Source organism: Struthio camelus, chromosome 9, assembly GCF_040807025.1.
Source record: "Struthio camelus isolate bStrCam1 chromosome 9, bStrCam1.hap1, whole genome shotgun sequence".
In the NCBI taxonomy this organism is placed as follows: Eukaryota; Metazoa; Chordata; class Aves; order Struthioniformes; family Struthionidae; genus Struthio; species Struthio camelus.
The window spans coordinates 26842344-26863722 of NC_090950.1; the positions used below are offsets into that span (position 1 = coordinate 26842344).

Genomic DNA, 21379 nt, shown 5'->3' on the forward strand with positions numbered 1-21379 from the left:
AGCACAAATTTTCACTCTGGTACAGTCACTTTGAAGCAGAGAAATAGTTACCAGGTGACCTGGATTGCCTTACAAAATCAAGAGAGTGAGCTTCATAGGACAGGATGGATACTTTCACAGCAAACCTTGGAGGACAAAACCCTCATTATTTCACCATGATAATGATGCAGTGGAAGATGTCTGACAACCTAAGAGAGATTTTAGGTTTTAATAGAACTCAGTTAAATATGGCAAGCAGTTTCTAACTCAGAGTAAGACTTAGCAGTTTAAAGAAAGCCTACCGACTAACTCAAGGAATACGATGCATCGTGGAGAGAAGGAAGGAAGCAAGGAAAAAAAAAGAAGAAAGGGTGTGCAGAATGGCACAACAAGCAAGAAAAAAAAAACAGGTAAAAACCGTAAGAACAGGCCCTAGTCTTTCTTGTTTAGTTCAGAGAAACATTTTCATAAAGCAGTGTGCTCTAAACCTACCTTACTTAACATTTTTCATAGAGTGACAACAGAAGTAGTGCTTTCAGAGCTTCTAGGAAAACATGCTTCTCTATAACCTCTCATGATCAGTCCAGTACTGGAGCGTGGTTCAAAAAACAATGGCTTTCTAGTCAGTGTTAATTCTGAGACTAGTCCATCTGCCATTACCATTTAACTCAGATTTATAACGGTTTTACAGTCACAGCATTTAACAGATTGCACTAATTCCCAATAGATCGTGTGTCGTGGTTTACTTATTTATCTGATAGCTACAGATGATTAATATAACCTATGCAGAAACCATGTTATAAGATCATGTGGTTCTAGGGAAAGAAACCAGCATAGTGCAAGAAGCATGGTACACAGAGGGACGCTCCTTTGAACTATCCACCCAGTCGTGTGGCAAGAGACTCATTCCCAGGACTGGCACAATTAAGTTTAATTAATTAACACTGTCCCTTTTGGCAAAGAAGTGCCTGCCAGTTTTGACATTTAGGCACAGTGGAACATAAAATTTGACTTATGAATATGAAAACAAAAATGAAAATTTATGCATATTTACATTACTTTGCTCTTTGGAGGACTGTTTCTTTGGTCTAGCAATCTTGCTAATAACTATTACCCCTTAAACTAGGATTAAAAAGTCCAAAGCAATTATAATTCAGGTTCATGGACTGTTTTGAGGAGTATGGTATACTGAATAATCCGTTTACATGTTTGATCCATACAGGACTGTGGAAGGAGCTAGAGGCCTAGTTCTGTTCAGAAATCAATAAAGTGACTCAGAATTCACGTATGAGCAATGTTAAGCTTGTAGGTTTATATATCAGCATTTTTATTCCAATTTCTAGTTGTTTTTTAGCATTAAATATTGTTGTAACACACAGGTGCCTAACCACATTCTCCCCTGTTCCTGTAATATAGCCAGTCAGCAACACTGCATGAGTTGTGAATTACCAGTACCAGCCTGTTTAAAATGTAAAATATATCAGTATATCAACATAAATGTGAGGTTAAATAAAAGGGGCATATTAAAACCCATTGTAGAACTCATCTAGTATCTAAACTTTGTGATTGTAATCTAAAGCTTTGATCCTGCAGACAGGCATACATTTACTTTTGAGCTCGGAGGAGTGAGACTTCTTGCAAAAAATAAATTATACATGTGCACCCTGAGAATTGGGTTCTCATACATAGTGTTTACTCAAAAAAATAAGAGTTAGAAAAATGTGCAAGACCTGAGAGAAACAAAAAATAGATTCCTCTTGCAAGTCTTATGCAGCTACCTACATTAGCACCAGATCAATTTTAGCTGTTCAGTATTTAGATCCTTATGTACCACATATCTAAACCGGATTACAACTTGAAAGGGACTAATTACATATTGAAAGTTTTGTGCTTCCATTGAAGCGCATGCTTACACTGAAGCGGTCCTTAAATTTTTATACATAAGGAATTCTATGGCCAACCTTAAATCTAGGCAGTCTTTTGTAAAATAGTCATAATCTTCACATTTCCTGAAAATACAAGGATTGAGGATACTTGATAACTTGCAGGAGCTTGCCATAAAGCAATTTCACTTCGAGACTTGCCACCTGTTTCCTACATGATTAAAATATGCCCTATTCCATATTTCATCAATAGAAGATATTTTAATAAACAATTCAGAGACTTAAAATATTGGTAATATGGTTACAGAATTCTTACACAAATCTAAAAGGGATATCATTATCTTTGGGGGAGCTCCTTAAAGAAAAATCTTCAAGGAGGAAGAATATTTATATACAGCTTTCTAGTAAACGTCAATGTCTTATATGTTATAGAGGAACTCCTGTGTGAATGCAAGGATTCCCTGCAAAAGTCACAGCACTAAATATAGATTTTTCCAGATTTCAATTTTAATTCATCAAAAAGGAAAAGACCAGGAAATTTGGTATGTCTAATCAGATCTTCACAGTCAGGCAACACACATCTTAGCACATACAGAATCAAGATAAGCAGACCATAGACTTAATTCTCCCCCTAGTTCTAACAATTTTACACTGTTGCAGTGCCACTGACTTAAAATACTGCCCCTGCATGTGCCAGACAAAGGCGCCTCAGCCTCTAATCCCATCCATGCAGTGCGAGGACCTGCCTGCATCGTCAATGAGACACAAACACCCTGTGCTGCGACCGCACTTTTCTAGAAACCAGAAATATTTAGCACAGGACTAGGCTAGAGCTAATGGACCCTACTGAGGGGCAGCAAAGAATAACCTGGCTTAAGTGGGTGACAACAGTACAGCCCGCAAAGCGTTTAGACTGAAGCTGACTTGCACTGAACTGGCTGTGGGTTGGGGATTTAAAGCCTGTCTGCATCCCTGTAGGTATGTATGTCATTTGGGACAGTGCATGTTACCCTCGCTGGGACTTTTGATGGTTGCTGTCCCTCCCTGCCTCTTAACATCCACATCTGAAAAATGTGCATGTAAGAATATCTATGATTCATTGTCAAGCACTTTGAAATGTTAAGGCTTAAGGTTTTAAGGTAGTTAGTGATGTTAGCTTGAATCCTCAAATCATAAGAATTTTAAGATATACGACCATGTTTTATATTGTAGAAACTACCTGTGCACAGGTAAAATAACTGCGGTAGCTGAGAGTTGCCTTTACTTACGTCCATGGCGTGCCACTAGGGTCAGTGAAGTTGCACATCTAGAGAATATGGTAGTTTTTTTGATTCACAATATACAGGTTTTTTTTTTTTTTCCCCTTTAAAGTAATTACAGTGGAAACAAAATTATGAAAAATTATAAATTATTTCCCTCATCACAGCATTATCACATAAAGATTTATCTCTTTATTTTTCTGGGATTTCTACAGCTGCATAAACTATGAAAATCTGAAATCCAAGGCACTAAAATGTAGGCAAGTAAGAAATAATTTCTACCATCCAATCAAAGTAAATATGATCTTGGAAGAAAATTCTGTGTAGACCAGCCGTCTTGACCTATTCACCATTTGATTGGAATAAATACCTAATTCTTTAATTTCTCCAAAATATATAATAAATGCCTGATTTGTCGACAATTTAGCCTGTCGACACCAGACTGACAAGCCATCAGGAGTTAGCCATTTATGGTTGGATCTAAATGTTATTTTGCTGCTTGTGGCAGAATCTCTAGGCAGTTTCATTGGGCTTATTTCATATAGATAACATATAAGAGTATCTCTAAGGCAACAGAGAGCTCCCAAATACAGACCAAAAGGCTTTCAAAAACATATTCTAAGAATAGACAGCTCAAGAAAACGCCTTATTCTAAGGCTTATTGGAAAGAACGGAAGCATTCAAATCATTAACAGTCTGCTGTAGACTCAGGAAGCAAGTTTGAATAATTTAGACCATACTTTTAAAGCATTTGACTTCTGAAGATGCACAGAATGAATTCATTTCAACCTGAGCTAGGCTTGCGGGCACAACTGAATACATTAGTGGTGTCCAACATGAATCTTAAAGCGGTTATCATTTACCCACATTTCAGATATCTCCTTCTGTGACTAATGAACTCAACTGCACCTTGACAAGGTGAAATCAAGCCTCAGTTCTGAAACTATGGCCCTGTTTCGAGAGTTGGTTGAGTGATTAAAGCCAAAGTTTGGATAAGAACTAACACAACAAGCATGCCTACAGACAAATACGTTCCTGTGCTGGGTCAGTTTCCCTACTAAGGGTAATTATATGTCGTCAGTTAACAAGTTTTCATATGGAAATGCTGAGAAAAATCTTGCCTGTGCAGTTGGGTCTATCTTAGCAAGGCTGACTTTTTATTCAGCGCTGTTCCCTGGAATCATGTAGACCAATATTTTTCCCACTATGGTGATGGGCCAGCTAACTGTAAAATCTTAATTATGGACTGATAACTTTGAAAAGCCTTAATTCCTTTAGGAGAGAAACATATAAATGACCAGGAAATGAAATGACTGCATTTCCAGATCAAAATATTAAAACTACAAATGTCTTAATAACAGCCATAGTAAACTGTGCCAGTTTACTTTGAAGTGGAAATTCAGAGAATTTTATGAAATTCTGCAAATCTTGAGTCACACTTGGAATGCCTTTCCACTAGGTTATCAGAACTGAGCAGCTACAGTACGAACAGTAATAGGCACAGATAAAGAAAAGCAATAAAATGATTACCACTGTGTGGAAATTATGAAAATGTTTTATTAAAAGCATTCAACTGGAAAAAAAAAAATCTACTGCATACATTTCAGCTCCAGGCCCACATTTGAGGATGTTCACATGGATAATACGCCTGCTTATGCTTTTATTGTTCTTTTCTTAAGAGAAAAAGAATATTTCTTTCCTCATTCCTGTGTGAAGTAGACATCTTGACTTGTACACAAAAAAAAAAAAAAATACACCTTACAACAGAGAATGTAACAATACTCCCGTACTGGCGTGTTTGAGCTCACACCTCCACCAGTTACAGGTAGAGATTTAAGGCTGGTTGAGCTGAGCTGGTCCACTAAGGAGGTTCCAGATTAGTCCTAATCCTTAATCTGCAATAACACTCCAGGACTGTATCTTTTCTGATCCTTAGCTTCACAAATCAAATAAGAAGAGGCAGAAAGACTGCAGAGTCTACACCTTCTCCATGCCTCATCTACAGCCTTGCACCGCTGAGGTCAGCTCTAACTTGTTAAGTGGCTTGATATGACTGCATCAATACTGAGGCTACTAAGAAAGACACCTTGCCTCAGGCCTTCAGAAGGCAAGAGATTCCCATATAGCTTTGTAGCCTCCCTCCTAATCTCTGGGGTACCTAATGTGTATATATTAAATTTTAGTCACATACTCATAACCCTGAATGCTAGGACAAAAGTGCAGACCCCAATTTTCAGTTGAAACCCATTTGTATTGGTAAAAACATGGATGTTGCTGGCAATAGACAAACACACACTAGAAAAGAGAGTCCAGTAGAAGTGAAGCATTGGTAGCAGCTAAGCCTGCTACCTAATCAAACAGTTAAAGCATAAAGCAACCCTAGACAACTTTGTCATCTAACACAGGTGAAGCTGCAGGGCAACTCCTGTTCAAAGAACATGTTACATGATCTGGAAAAATCCGAATTTATTAGTAAAATACTAATAGAGTTCTACATAAATTACTCTAAAAACAATGGAATTTAATCTTACCTAGTTTTTTTAGGCATCCTAGAGAACTCTGCTTAGGATAGCTAATTGCCTGGTACTTTGTATTTGATTTTGCTAAGAGCTATAGGTCTTTCCTTTTTTCTTTTACAAAGTGCTATGCTCTACTGGCTTGGAATGGTCTTTTGCTTACTAGAGTGCATGGACTGCACATGTGGACAGCTTCTACTGAGGGAACAGGGAGGGGAAAACATTTGCGCTTCCTTGCTTCATGCCCTCATGCCAGGATCCACCACAATCTGGCGCTAAGATAACACAACACATTCACTAAAATGAGCAGAGAATTCAATTACAGAATTAATCCTTTTGAGCAGGTGGTTTCTGGTGAATCCACTGCCAGAAACAGACTCCATATCAGGTAAATCCAACTTCTACTGCCAAGGAGTTGATCAAAAAGCTATTACGACTTATTACTTGTCTAATTTGAGTCCTGTAAAGCATTGAAAACATTTTACAGTTATTTATATGAGTATCCAGATACCAGAACAGATAGATAAAATTTATTATTTTGTAATTTAGCATAAGAATTGTGTGCTTGTATGTGTGTGTTACTGAGCTCTTTACCACAAAGACTGTTTTGTACACTAGTTGGTATCTTTGCCATTTTTGAAGAAAGAGCAAAAACAACAAGGAACCCTTAAACACAGATCTAGACTCTCCACTATATAAAATGTAATAACTCATATTAACGCAACTTTAAATCATGAAACACAAAAAATAAGGTTCTAATATTAGTGTTAACATTGCCCTGGTTACACATCATTTTACGGACAAAAGAGCTGTCAGGAGGGAGCAGAAACTTTGGCCGGTTAAATCCAGGATGCTTTCACTGAGGGTGGCTAGGACACAAAAGGTTCAGAGAAAGAGAACCTCCTATCCTAGCATAATGCACTAAACCAATTATGCCAAACCCAGCAGGTGATTAGCTTATGCCTTGAAGCATGGGATTTGATTATTCTTATCTTGGTTTGCATACTGTAGCTACAAATATTATTAACGGCCATAAAATCATCCAGCCTTTTAAGAAAACCTAGCCTGGAAGTTTGATGACCTCCCTATGTGGCAAATTCCAGAATGTTTCTTTTATTTAATCTAAATGCTCTAGCTATCCCATGATCACTTGTATTCATTCATTCATATCATATGAGATAATTACAAAGCCTAACCGTTATCCCTGCCCTTTACCAGTAGTATGTTTGAGCTGCATCATGCCATTGGTGGCAAGGAGGCTCATCAGAGCTCTAGATGAATAACTGAGCACATAATTTTGCTTGAGATCATTCAAACCTAAATGACCAAAACCATTTCTTCACAGAAATACTACAGATAGAAACATAACAGTTTTCATGAGAATGACATTATTTATTTTAACAGAGCCAAAAGGGATTCAGAGACCACTGACATCAACAGGAAATTCTCCACTGATTTCACTGGACTTTGGGCAAAGCCTCAGTTGAGCTAAATCGCTTTACTTATTTTTAGTTGCAGCTTTAAAGAAGCTGGTCCTGCTTAAACTAAGGGGAACCCCCAAGGAACAGTTCATAACATCTTTAGAGATTCTCCCCCAGAGAAGCCACAAACCATACTTTGTCACGTTACAGAGTATTTCTACCAACGTGTGTCAGTTCAGTTACGCAAATTGGATTTCAAGTACCATTTTTTCTGCCCAATTACTCTACCTTGATTTTTTCATCATCCTTCAGGTTTTAATATATCACCCTGCACAGAGAAGTGAGTTAGTGCAGATTCATTTTGTCTAAGTAATGTCTTTCACTGTACAAACAACAGCTACTGTTCTCTGAATGCTTGGCTGAGACAAGGTTCGTGGATAAACAGCCTCACTTAGAAAACATATGTGCAACAGCCTTTAAGAAAGTGGAATGTAAATGGCAGTTTCAAATGGTGCTTTAAGAACACCGTACTTGACCCAATACAAGACAGGAGACTTGTTATAAAACCTTCTACTCTAACCTTTTCTATACGTCCTTCACATGACCCGTTAAATCACAATGCATTGTTTAGTCACCTTTGGTCTTAGAACCAAAATGAAAGTAAAAACTGAACCAAAAACTGGAAAAAAAGTCACCTGCATTAAAAACACACTAAGGAGTGTCAACTTTTCAGCATTCAAACTTGCAAGCACGGAGAAGGAATACCTTTGAAAGATATACCTGCAGAATATCTTTGAAAGATAAACCTGCAAAACGTGTAGCTTGCAGGTTGTGATGCACGTTTTTACAGATTGCCAAAGACAATGCCTTCCTCTTACTGCAAAGCAGGAAATCTTTCATTCTTGAAATTGGATAAATGGTTGAAAATTAAATGAACTCTGCAGTTCCCCCATGACTTATCTTAAAAGACATTATCTTATCCAGAAGCAATGAAAGTTGTATTGACACTCAGTTTTCCAGAAGAACTTGGAAAGAAAGGAAACCAGTCAGGAGATTCGACTGGTGCCAAAGGCCAGTTCGTTGTTCTGTCCAAGCCACTCTCCACGAGTTCGCCTGAGGACTTCGCTACCTGAGTTCAACATTTAGATGCCAGGGAGACCCAAATACCTCTTCATCTGCATCGCCTGATCTCCTACTGGCCTGCTTCGTCCAGGAAGCATAGAGATTTACCCAGCACTAAGTTAGAGCACTTCAGGCTAAGACGATTATACTGCTTGATTCCCGATTTATAAAGTCCAATTAACTGAACTACCAGATTGCTCACAGATTATGCAAATCATTTAATAAGGTAGACAATTCAGGGTCTACTATAGGAAAAACGTATTCTTGAAGCATACTTCTGTAGACTAAGAAGGAATTTGAAATCTAACTTAGTTTGCCATTTAAATCTGGCAGTGTAACTTGTAAAATATTGAACTGTAGAAGAATTTCATTTATTCCAAACATGGGAAAATGGGAAGCATGGCTGTTCACTTCTAAGGCCATGGCAGCAGATAAATTAGGCATTTCTAGTCTCTTTTATCAAATAAAAGAAAGCTAGGCCACTACCTGAGTTCAGAAATTTCTCAGCAGCTACAGTCCTTCTAGCACATGTGGACTCATGACTAAAACTAATCTCTAATTTTGTCTTGCAATAACTAAGTGCATATATACACACACACACACACACACACACACACTCTAGAAATGTGTGTATATATACCCATATTGTCTATATACACCATTGTTTGTAGGTACCTGTCTTTGGAAATCTTCTCTTAAGCAGGCAGACTGAGTACACTGTTAAACTGCTACAGCTTAATAACTTTGCAGCTCCACATAAATTGGTTTTAGTACTATTATACTGCCTTATCAGCAGAGTCCCTGTCTAAGGAAAGGATTTGTGCGTGCATGTGTGTCTGTGTATGCGCATGCCTGTAAATAACCGAATTTTACTACAGCAGTAGAAGAACACACAAATCTAGTTTTAAGAGTATTATCTTCAGTGTACAGAGATCACTTTTTATGGCAGTAAGGTTAAGAGAAGAAGGAATATCTTATGAATAAGGTGGTGGACAAGGACTTCAGATGTTCAATTTCTCTCTCTGCCAGAGGTTTCTTCTGCGACCCTGGACAACTTGCCCAGGTAGTTAAGTAAATGCTTAAGTCATCTTTTGTTTGAAGGGCAATACTTCCTTTCTTTGTGTGTCCTAGTAAATAAGTTACAAAATGCTTTACACCAAGGCCTGGGAGGTGAGAACGGATGTTGTTCTGTTTTTTTTACTGTGGCTAAATACAGCACCATGCACAGGAGAGCCCTGATTTCACATCGCAGCCTGTGAATTCCACTGTCACACAAGTACTTAAATGATAATACTTTACAGATGAAACCTAGACTTGTACTGGAAGACTAAGACTTTCTCCAGTGTTATATCATACACATTTCATTCTCTGCAGTCTAAGAGAATACACATTAAAATATGGGGTAGATGGGGGAAAAAAAAGTATTAGTACAGAAAAAAAAAATTACCTTATCTGTTTTCCTACTAGATATCACCTAGTACTAATTAAGAATACAAATTTAAGGATCCAGTATGAAAATATAAAATGTATTGACAATATTATAACAAATACAGAATCCGAAGTTACAGTTGTAATTGAAGATCATTTTTTAAAATATTTTCTCTGTAAACTGCAAAATACTTGTATAACAACAATCTAGAAGAAAAATAAGCTGGCTATATTAGAATTTGAATGTAACTGATTAAGAGTATTCAAAACCAGAAAAATGTCAGATTGGGCCAACAGATCAACACTCCAAACACGGCTTCAACTTTAAAATATGTTTCATGTGTGGACAGTGTTCAACTGCTTATCATTTTTCTGCCATTTTGTCCTGTTTTCTTGGTTCTTTCCAACCCTTGAGCTGTTACACGTCTAAGAGATGGGCAAGCGGCTCCCTCTGGTGCTGATACCAATGCTGCTCTGCAGATTTTGCAGATATTGCTGTATTTTGGAGTCTAGAACTTGATAACGGAAACTCAATACTCTGCAGGAGCGGGTTTGTTGGTTTGTAAAACCATTTCTTTTCATACGTGTGGCATAGTTAAACAATGAAATTGGGTCTTTAGATAGATAGCTCCGAAAGCACCACATTAAGCAATGTGGTATCATCATACGGTATCTTTTTCACAGATAACCATAGATAATATGATTTGTTGCTAGTATTTACACATTTCCCACCACTTTGAGAATCAGCTTACTTTTTTTAAACATCAGGTATTTTCTGAATTAATGTGCAATTACAAAATGGCAGCTCGAGTACGTTACAGACTGAACTTCAAGTAGCTCGCTTCAGTAACACCAGGCACAACTGACCATCTTCAAAACTACTTAGTGTGGCTTACAAATTTTTGGTGCTTACATACTTGAATTCTGCTAGAAATTTCTCCTTTTTCTGAAACTAAGCCACTGTAATACAATAATTACTACTTCCCTGAATTTCTGAAAGGTTACGTGACCCTACATAAAAACATTAGAATAGGAAAAGAGGTGCAATAGTTAATTAATTAATATATTTTTATCAAAGTTCTATGATAGTTAAGGGTCTGTCATACTTCCCACTACAATTTCCTAATTATTCAAAACTGTTTTTAAAATATTACAAAGTGCAAAAAATATCCTATATAAGTTTCTACCCAGGAGGCAATAATTCTCAGGGAATTAAGTTTATACCCAAATAGAAAACAAAAATTTAAATACTTTATTATGTATTAGAAATGTAACTGGACGCCAACTTCCTACCGCAAATGCTGACTTCATTTACAAAACATCAAGACTTGAACCCATCCAACTTTATATTAAGCAATTTGCTAGCTTTTTTAAAGAAGCAACCATTCTGTGAATGGGTAGGCTCATCTGCATAGTGATGCTTTGTTATTTTGGAAGAAACATACTTGAAAAGAATTAAATCCCAACGTTTCATAAAGGTTGAACAGCGCTCATCATGGGTCCAACAAGATTTCCCCATGTGAAACTCCTGTCACTTTTCAAAGGCAGTTCCCAAGGAGAAGGCTCCCAAGAACGGGAGCGTTCGTCGCACTGCCAGTCTCCAAACAAAGAGTGGATGGCAGATGAAGACAGACCTATGACTCTCCCATGGAGTTTAACAGGAAGCTTAATACTTTCCCGCTTCTTCTGTGAGAGCCTTCATGCAATTCACATAACTTTCGAACTATGCAGTGTTACACACAACAACCTGAAGAGGCAGCGCTGTATTCTTCTATCTGCAGTGAGCTTTCCAAGCATTAATTATTCCTCGCAATATCTCAATGAAATAGTTCAAGTTACAGGAAAACAAAAGAGATTAAGTACTAGATTATATTTTAATGTACATGCCAAGCGAAGGCATGAGATTGAAAGTGTTCCCGGTGTTTCTTTCTTGCACACGTGCAGTAGCGAACATGTCAGACAGGGACGCTGGAATAAGGAAGAACGGTGTAACCGCCACATCCCATCCCCGGCAGCTAGGTGAAGAATGGCTGTGGGACAAGCAAAGAGCAAACTGTCACCTTGGTTCTCTTCTCCCTTTGTACTCCAGTAAAAAAGGAAAGCTGTACCATCCTTTTAAGATTTCCTCCATCATTAAGATCCTAAATGAAGTTATTGTATAAAAGTGTCCTGAATGACTGAAGCAAATAAAAAGATTTATCTTGTAGTGATTTTGCTGCTATTTACTCCAGCATACAGACTAAAATACGAAGAACAGACTCAACTTTGACCTCAACGGCAATCTACAAAAGCATCAGAGTTGCTAAAGTACAGAATGCTGGAGGTGAATGAAGAGCAGTGAAATCATTAGGTTTTACATTTCCTAAAAATGGCTCCATTCTAAATGTTAGTTGCAGCAAATGTCCCTATACAATAGAGAAGCTCTTTTCTTTAATGGCCACTTTAAAGTAATGTCTCCAGTTCAATTTTGTTCAACCTTTGGTTAGACCTTCACTTGCCAAACGTGTCTCTTGAACGGCTGCTGATTATAGACTAAAAGTCACTCTGTATTTTTATAATCAGAATTTAAAAAAAAAGGGGGGGGGGGCGGAAGTGTTAACTGTACATTTTTTATTAATTGATTAAAGCCACAAAATTGCCTAAGTCAACGTCCAACTAAAAGAAATGCTTTTACTTCATATTTACTTAAATATCTTCATTAGTTGTACATAGTAACTCCAATAACTTCGCCACAATCTCTATTTAAGCTGAAATTAGAATCAGATCATGAATACTTTATGTATTCGCATTTTCATATAATATAGTGCAAGTGTGTATATCTATATATGCATGTATATTTTTTAACTAAGTCTATCAAAGACAAGAAAAGATTCCAGATGGATTACTGATCTTGTTTTTAAAACTTCCTCCAAATAGTTTTTCCCCCAGAATACAGAGACTTGACACTTATTTTTCTGACCACTCTGTTTTTGCATTGTTTTTCAGTTCTTCTACCATTTACTGTACTTTCATATTCTGTGAACTCAGTGTGACACGTGAACTCAGTGTGACTGAAGTAAACTATACAATAAGAACTTATTGCAGAACGAAGCCTAAAGTCCTCGGGACACAAAATGTGTTTATTATTTATTTGTACAATTCCTTGCACTACCAGGTGATGATATCAACTGACCCCTCTGCTTGTTCCTGGAATACAAACAATAAAGTCTCAGTTTTCAACTCTTGTTCTATAACTTGGCAACTTCTAATCTTCATCTAACTGTAGTATATATTGCTACCTGACTACATCTTTCAGTAACACTTCATCTGCTTTTAATTTTATTTGCCCAATAAATGTGCTTAATTGGAGTCAGCCCCAATTTTTCCTAATTCAGGGTTTTTTCTTGATAAACACAGAAGTTAAATATAACTCAGCTGGAGGTGATGCTTTATTGAAAACACGAGATAAGCTAATTCTGCAGGAGTTAAAAATAAATGCCTTTAAGCATATTCCTACTTTCTTAAAATGAACTTTCAGCATACTGAGTATTGGTAACTAATGGTATAAACATTAGCAGAATTTCTACTTTAAATTCAGAACCCTTGTGCTATGCTTTCCGATACCTGGGATGGACAGCCTCCCCCTCACTTCCACGGAACAGTACCCCCTCTCCCTTTTCCTTCCTTGGAATGGTAAAGTTCCCTCCAAAGAAAAAAAAAAATCAAATCCTAAATAAATAAGTGCATCTGGTATTTACTTATCCCAGTCCATGGAAATTTTATATTAATTGCTGTTTTGTTGTTAAGGCTCTGGAAAACATCTTATAGCTGGCTTTAAATTAAATGCATGCACGCTTTCTTTCCTAGTGTTCGTCCTCTTACATAATCTATGAAGTTAGAAAGCTGATTAACAATATAGCCAATCAATTCCAACTACTTCCTTCCTGTGTAATATCAAGTCCCATTAAGAAGTCCTGTGTTCTCAGCTGACCAACAGTAATGAAGACACCTAAAAAAAATAAAATCCCAGTTCTCCACTGCTTAACTCCTGTTCTAAGCTAGTAACTCCACTGAAATGGATGAAGTCATACGGATTTAAAGCTGCATTTACACAGTGTCATCTCAGGACTGAACACAGCTAGTTCTGTTTGCAAGGCAGCTTCACAGATAATGAAGCATTTATGATATTCAATTAGTAGCAATTTATCATCACTAAGCTCAGTATCTTACCTTTTCTGATCTACGTGTTCCTTCTAGCTTCATTCTTCCTGCTTTCAGTCTCCTAATCGTTCCCATTCCCCTTTTCCTACTGCCCAGGCGGCTTGCCTAGCCTACGCTCTTTTTCGGCAGCTGTCATACTAGGCCATGCGCCACACCACTCCACAGAGAAAAAGCATCTGAAAACCTTCCCAAAATGCAGTCCCTCTCCTCAAGCAAGGTGCTTTTTTTTTTTCCATAAAACTACCACAAAATTTCATTTTGGAAACACCTTGAGGTAGACGCCTACTTAAAAAAAAAAAAGTCATCTTCAAACCATTTATTTTTTTTCTTTCATTGCAAAAAGATCTCTAGTACACATGAGAATCACATGTGAGCGTTGCCATTTCTTAGAAAGTTGCAGAAATCAACCTAGTATCTGATTTTACGGAAGATACGATCATTTCCTCAATTAAAAATATATACTGTTCTCTTCTGAAATTGTAAATCCTATTCACGACAAAGGCATAGCCTTAACCATTTGGATACTCATTCAATTTCTTGTGGTTACTCCTTTCTCCCCCACAGACCTCCACAGAGCAGCGGGGAGCTCAAATATTCAAACTCAAAGCCTGGACCACCAACACATGGAACCAAGAAGAAATATCACCAGCTGTCACCAGTAGTAAGCTCTTATCCCATATACTGAAAAGCCATAAAGTGAGGATGTGACATCCAGTTTACAAACTTATTACATCATAGAACATACGTCCTATGCAAGGTTGCACTTATAGTCTGGTCTTCTAAAGCGGTGAGAGCTGCACAGCTATATTCTCTGTGTGTGCTTCTACCAATTTCTTAATCAGTTGGCTGACTTCAGCCCAGCGTATCTGAAAAATGGCCACACTTCTTGAAAATAAGTGACAAAACAGACACGAGAAACTGCAAGAATCCGAATATTTTTCTCAACCTTTCGCAACAGAAAAAAGCTGCAATATGTTATTAGACACAAGAAAAAGATGCATAAGAGAAAGTGTTCTTATCAGTGTTTCACTGGGGAAAAGCTTCACTCAACAAAAGACAGAATTCCTTGGGAAAGCAGGTTTCATTCGTTCTAACATCCATAAACAAATACAAATGCATATTTAGAGGCCACAACTTCTGCTGACTTTACTGAGGTTGTCCTACTGACCATGATGGGGTGTAAAAGAAACGGAACTTGGCCACATATTGCCCTTGAGCACCCTGAACCTCCCTCTGTTGCATCCTGGGGGGAGGTAGAAGTGCACCATCACCCCATGAGTTTCACAGCCAGGAGGAGACATGACTCTAAGGGGTTTGAGAGTGACCAAGTGCCTGAGAGGGTCCTGCTGCTCACTACAGTGGAGGGCTCATCACCTGGACGTCTCCTGCTCAGAGCCGACTGATGACCCTCAGCACCTCCCTAGCTATTAAATGACTGGTACATTTGACAAACTGCACCATTTATGGAATTTATACAAGCTGCATTTGAAAGTAGATAACAGTTGTTAGGCACACCTCCATTTCTTTCAGTTAAGCTTATTTCTAGCAGGGATCAAATATTTTTTTTCCTCAAATATTCTTTTTTATTCTTCCTCAGAAACGCTTGCAACTCGTTCAAAAGTTTCATACCCATCTAGTGGCTACAGGCTGGAACTGAGACAAAAGGCATGTGTTCTGTTTACACTTGCTACTAAATCACTGCATAGCCTTAGATTAGCCACCTGCTTTGGGAACTTTTCCAACTGGTAAAAAAAAAAAAAAAAAAAAAGGATATTGATAACTTCCCACTACTGAAAAATACCTTGAAATTTCAAGGTAAGAGTTGAAAGGTCAAGCAGTATTATTCATAACCATATAGACTTGGATACAACAAATTAATTCATTTGATACTTGAAAGATTGTATCTCTTTTTCTATTGTGAGAATATCTATCCTCATCCTGTGGCATGACAATATGAGCCCTGTAATACTGTTTATCATACACAAGAAGTTCACAAAGCTAATTTAAGAAGAACAAAATAGGAAATGTATTGAACCTCTACCAGAAATAATGGTTGGAGATTTAATTTACCATATACCTCGATCAGCAATGTTCTCTATCCAATAATGAATTGCTATGTTGACCCATGAACTTAAGCATTTGCTTGCAACTCACTGTCACTTAAGGAATTATTATTATCCTTATACTGTATGCACCACTGGAATCAAGATTCTTGTTGCAGCAGATTCTACATCAAAAGACAAATAACCATGTTCAAATAACAAAATAAACTAATGAATAAACAAAGAATTTCTTCAATCAATGACCTGTCAAACCAAGAACTAGATTATGCTCAAATGCACACACACAATATAGAAGATCATAAATTGTAAAAATGCATATGGAGAGGCCTTTTAATGAATCACTAGTTCATTTTTCTAAACATTCTTGACATTGAGAGGAAATAAATTTAAAAAGCTGAAATCCAAGTCCGTCTCACTGAATAATTGTTCTTTAGTAAAGAGGGAATGGCAGCGGCTGTATAGGTGACATGTCAGTAAACACTCTTTGACCTTTTCCTGTTTGTGAAAACTTAGTAACACTGACAAATTTAAATAAATAATATTAGCTTCATAGTTACCATCTGAATCGTCTGATTACATAGTTAGAAAATCTCACTGAATCTTCACAGATGGATTCATAAGTCTATGGAAATTTTTGCTTGAGTAAGGACAACAGAGTTGAACTCAGTATCTCCAAGATATGTCATGTTAATAAAACTTCTCATGCTCCAATGAGAGGGTCCCAGAGAAAATAGCACTACAAATCTACACACATTTCATAAAATAACTTAGAGTTGGATTCAATTAACCTTACTCAGTGGTCACAAGGAGTTCAATCTCACCAGAATCTGCATATGCATATTTTCCAGAAAAGATGCATGGTAACATGTTTATGAAAGGCTCAGCATATCTATGTAATTATATTACGTTGCATAACTAGCAGTCCAGTTAATCATATGGAGAATTGAACCTACATCTGTTCAGCTGTTGATTAATGTTTTTTCACAGTGAATGATTTGTCAGCAACGCTAAATGGAGCTCCAGCTGAATACAGTGAACTATACGCAGTTCTCGTATAGATGTATGTCACTTCTATCACCACTTACAGATCATCTTAAACATTATCAAAGGCAGTTGAAAGAAAGCTCAGGTAAACGTAAACCCTATATCTTAACAATTCTTTAAAACAGTCAAACTCTATTCTTTTCCCCATAGCACGTTTCCCTCTGCAAGCACAGCATTATTTTTATTCCAGTCTTTTCTATACATCCTAACTGTAAATTATGGATCAAAAAAAATACAGTCATGAGTACAGAAGAAGGTGGAGATAGAGCAACAGAAAAGGATAACATGAAAGAGGAGCTTTCCTCATAGCACTGCAAGAACACTACAACGGTCTGCCCAAGGACTGAACTGCACACCTTCTGCCCATATCTAAGAGGATTAGGAAAACTAATGATAAAATCAGCAAGATTATAGAAAAATGCTTTGTCTTTTAATCAAAACATGTAATCAGAAGGCCTAACTGATGACTATCTCCTGTTTTCAGCCTACATCATTGAAGCAGCTCATTAAACGGACTTTCCCTTTTTCCAGTTTAGAGGATGATGTATAATATCACATCTCTGAAAAGGTTATGTTCATGCTCTACACTTACTTCACAGCATTGCGATCTCTCTCTATATTCCTAGATGACAGCAAACATCTACAGTTAAGAGACATTGTAGGAGTTCGGTAAACACAGGACCCATGTTAAGAAAGTCACTTTTTGGTAATGGCACCTTTATTACCACAAACGTCTTCATAATTGCTAGTGCAATTAATTATTGGGAAGATACGCAATAAAAGACTAAAAACCGCCTTTCCTGGAACACGATCCATCCAGATGATTTACAGAGTTCTTTATTGTTAGCGTCACAAGGCCTTTTTCAAAACAAGAGAAATCATTAAATCCCATAAAACAGACTCTCGCCGCAGTTAGCTGGTAATTGATATTCCTACTCGTGCCGTTTATATCACTAAAACAGAGCTGATAAAACACAAATTAGCGAAGCACGCTGGCGGCGACCAAGAGCCTGGCACCCGTGCGAAAGAAGCGGGCTGAACCGCGGGCTGCGCCGTCCCCGCTCGCGGCTCCGCGGCCGCGGCTCCCCGCCGCACCGCGCAGCCCCGCCAGCTGCCGCAACGTGAAAGGCAGCGCCGGGGCTGCCCAGCCTCGGCGGCACACGCTGCGCGGGGGCAGGAAAAGCAGAAACTTTGGGGGGGGGGGGGGGAGGAGGAGGAGAAAGGGAAGGGGGGGGAGGCTGGGGCCGGCCCCCGCAGCCCGCCCCAGCCGCAGCCGCGGGCTGCGCCTCCGCCAGCCCCAAAACCAGCCTCCGCCCCGGGGAGCCGCCGGCACGGGGCGTTCATTTGCTTTTAGTGCAGGGAGGACCTCGGTCGCTATCCACCCCCCCCCCAACCCCTGCCCGGTTTTCCCTTGGGGGGAAGGAGGGATTTTAACTACTTCTCTCTCCTTTTTTAAATGGAAATAAAAGCTTTTGTGTTGCAGTTTTCCACGGGGCTTTTCAGGAATCCTGCTGGGTGGAGAAAGTGCAAGAAAAGAAATCATTTTTAAATAGGATGAGTGGTTTTAAACAGTTACCAAATAACAGCCAAAACATGTGCACAGCTAAGAAACTCCCAAATACAGAGAAGGCAGGGAGAAGAAATGTATATTTTAGTGCTGAAAAGCAAGCAGATGTATATAAAAGACTCAGAAGGACAGGGAAATAGCACTGAAAATGCAAATAAATCAGCCCAAATTCTACGAAAAAAAGAGAAGCTACTGGTAAGCCTGAGCAAATGCTGCTGCCTCAAAGATGGAAACAGCTCCCTTACCTTATTACTAATCCTCGCTTGCACCTGCTCTGCAATCATAAATACTTCGAGGTGCTTAGTATGAAGCTAAATTGATGGCTGAATTTAAGCAATTTCTTCGTACACCTCTATTACAGATTCAAAAGGAGATTTTTAGGATCGTCCTCAGTATCCATTAGCTTCCCAAAGAATTCCAATTTTCTTGAAAAAGAGGCAAAAAAAACCCCGGTATGTCTACGTACAAACGGGCACTGTAATAGATCCAAAAAACAGGGAGTGGGGGAATCTCAGAGGTGCCACTACAAACTTGGCAAGCCAAACGTATCCTCAGCAGGAACGAGGGAAGGAGGAAAAAAAAAAAAAGCAAAAGAAAAAGCTGCAAAATACAAAATTCCCAGGGAGATTTCGAAGGAGAAAAAAAAAAAAAACGGAGAGGAAAGACGTATGCACAGAGCAGCACAAATGGGATGGCGGGATCTTTCCTAGCTCTCCATCCGTCTGCAAAGTGAGCAATCGCCTGCCGAGCCGAGCCGAGCCGAGCCGGCGCTGCTGCGCTTGAGTCGCTTCTGCCTCCCCGCTGCCGCCGCTACCTGTGCGCGCACACGCACCCACAGACAGCCGGAGCCGAGCCGTGGCGGGGCGCACCCCGGCGCCGCTGCTCCCCCCGCGGGCTCGGCCAGCCTCGGGGGCCGCGGTCCCCGCGGGGATCCCCGGCGTGCGCGCGTGTCCGTGCGTGTGTGTGTGTGTGTGTGTGTGCCCGCCCGCCCCGCACGTCAGATGTGACGCTCAGCCGCGGATGCTGGAGCCGCCGCAGCCCCAACCTGCCGCCACTGAAACTTTCCCCCGGGCTGCCCCCTCTCCCTCAGCCTTTTCTGCTTTTTTTCCCTCCTCCCCCACAATGCAGAAAGCAGCATGTGCTTGCAGTCTAGTCCCCACGCTGGATGTGGGCTTTCTGCTGCTGCCTCTCCTCCCTAGCATCTTTGCCCTCCCCTCCTTCAGGTCCCCCAAATTCCCCTGGGGCAGCCCTGGGGGCAAGAGGCTGGATAAAGACAGAGCACAGCCCAGACAAAGCCTGCCGGTACTGCAGGGTGTCCACCCTAGGTGCCATTTCCCCACGGCCCTGCGCCCTGGCTGCCTCTCCCACCCATGCACCTCCCCAACACAGAGGTGCATGGGATAGACAGAGCCACAGACCTTGGCACAGACAGATCACCTCTCATCTCTCACTTCCTCTCTCTCTTTTTTCCCTGACCTGTTATACATTTCATCTGAGACTTTCAAGGACCTTTAATTATTCTATTAATGTAAACCCATAAATCTTCCAGAGCAGCATTTCATTAGACAAACATCAATATATGGTGCACAGAGATATAAACAGAGGCAACAAGGGCTAGATAGGTAAGCAGGCTGAAACTGAAGCCATAACAAAAGCAAAAGCAGAATAGCTAGGTCTTGTTTTCAAGGGCTTTTGTAGGGAAGGTATTCTATCAAAAATAATAATTAAAAAAAATTCACGGGAGCAACTGATGTCAGTAGATCACCAGCTTACTAGAGCAAGCCCCAGGTTACACCACTATAACAAGTCTCTCTTGTAAGCTCTCAGTGGCTCACAGCTAGGCTAGCAAAGGAAAACAAAATAAAAAGGCCACAAGTCTTCCGTTTTACCTGCTAGTGTTTTACAGCAGGTTTTACATGCTTAAACAAAGGAAAAGCAGATTTTGTTAATTTGCCTTGACAAATACGGAATCAGCACATGGCTGTTCGAGTAGAAGAAAAGAAAGATGGGTCCTGCCCAACCAAGGCAGGAAAAGATCAAGGGAAGCACCTCTCAGACCACACTTGGATGCTGATGCCTACGTTGTAGAGGCAGTAGGACATTAACTTATCTGTCATAAAGTACTTGGAGGAGATGATTAGGGATATGCAAGTGGACAGACGTGGAAGAACCTGAAAGAAAAGAATAGGATTCAAAGCAAGTCCTAGGCATGGGTGCAGAAAAGGCAGATAGATACAAGGAGGAGGCAAAAGGTGTACTGAGGTATTTCTAAATAAAGCAGAAGTGAGTGAAGAGCACAGAGAGGCTGGGAATAAGCTGTTCAGAGCTTTCCTCACTGGAAAATATGTTCGGTGGAGGCAGAGTTTTACACACTACTTTACAGCAAGGAAATCACAAGAATCACATCCCAGCAATTTGTCACATGGTTGAATTTTGAGTGTTATTGTATGGCCAAAAGTGAAGAGCCCTATTCTCTCTCAATGGCTTTTTCTCTGACAAAAGAAGGGAGAACAAAATAAGATGAAGGATTGTTTTAAGGCTGAGGCTAGCAAAAATTCTTCATAATTCTTGTATCAGACAGGAATGTTTAAAGTAAAGGCAAAAGATGACTACTGAGAAACTGGTACAATAGGAAGAACAGTTTATCCTTTAATGGTTGTCTAGGGTTGCAGAGCAATCTGGAAATCCTGTAGAGATTCCAAAGCCACCACATACACGTGAAATATAACGCATTTTTAAAGCCCTCAAGTCAATGTGACTACAAGGGTTCCAATCCGGAATTCTCCTCCAAAAACTGAGAAGTTTAGTATAGAAAAATGTTGGGTTTGTTTCTAAGTCAAACAAAACATTGATTTATCCTCTGGAGAAATGTATGTGACTTGGAAAATGCAACCTCA

General features: G+C 39.3%; 1 protein-coding gene across 4 annotated transcripts in view; it reads right to left on the bottom strand.

Moving 5' to 3' along the window:
* Window positions 1–19226, bottom strand: part of NLGN1 (neuroligin 1) — a 397001-nt gene extending 377775 nt beyond the window's left edge. For 3 of the 4 annotated variants that reach the window (XM_009673763.2, XM_009673764.2, XM_068954456.1), the window contains exon 1: window positions 18728–19226. The gene's annotated coding sequence lies outside the window, so the exon portion shown is untranslated. Of the gene's footprint in view, window positions 1–17507; window positions 17780–18727 lie in introns of those variants that run through there. The other variant, XM_009673765.2, reaches the window with a different exon arrangement.
* Window positions 19227–21379: the final 2153 nt, after the last annotated feature.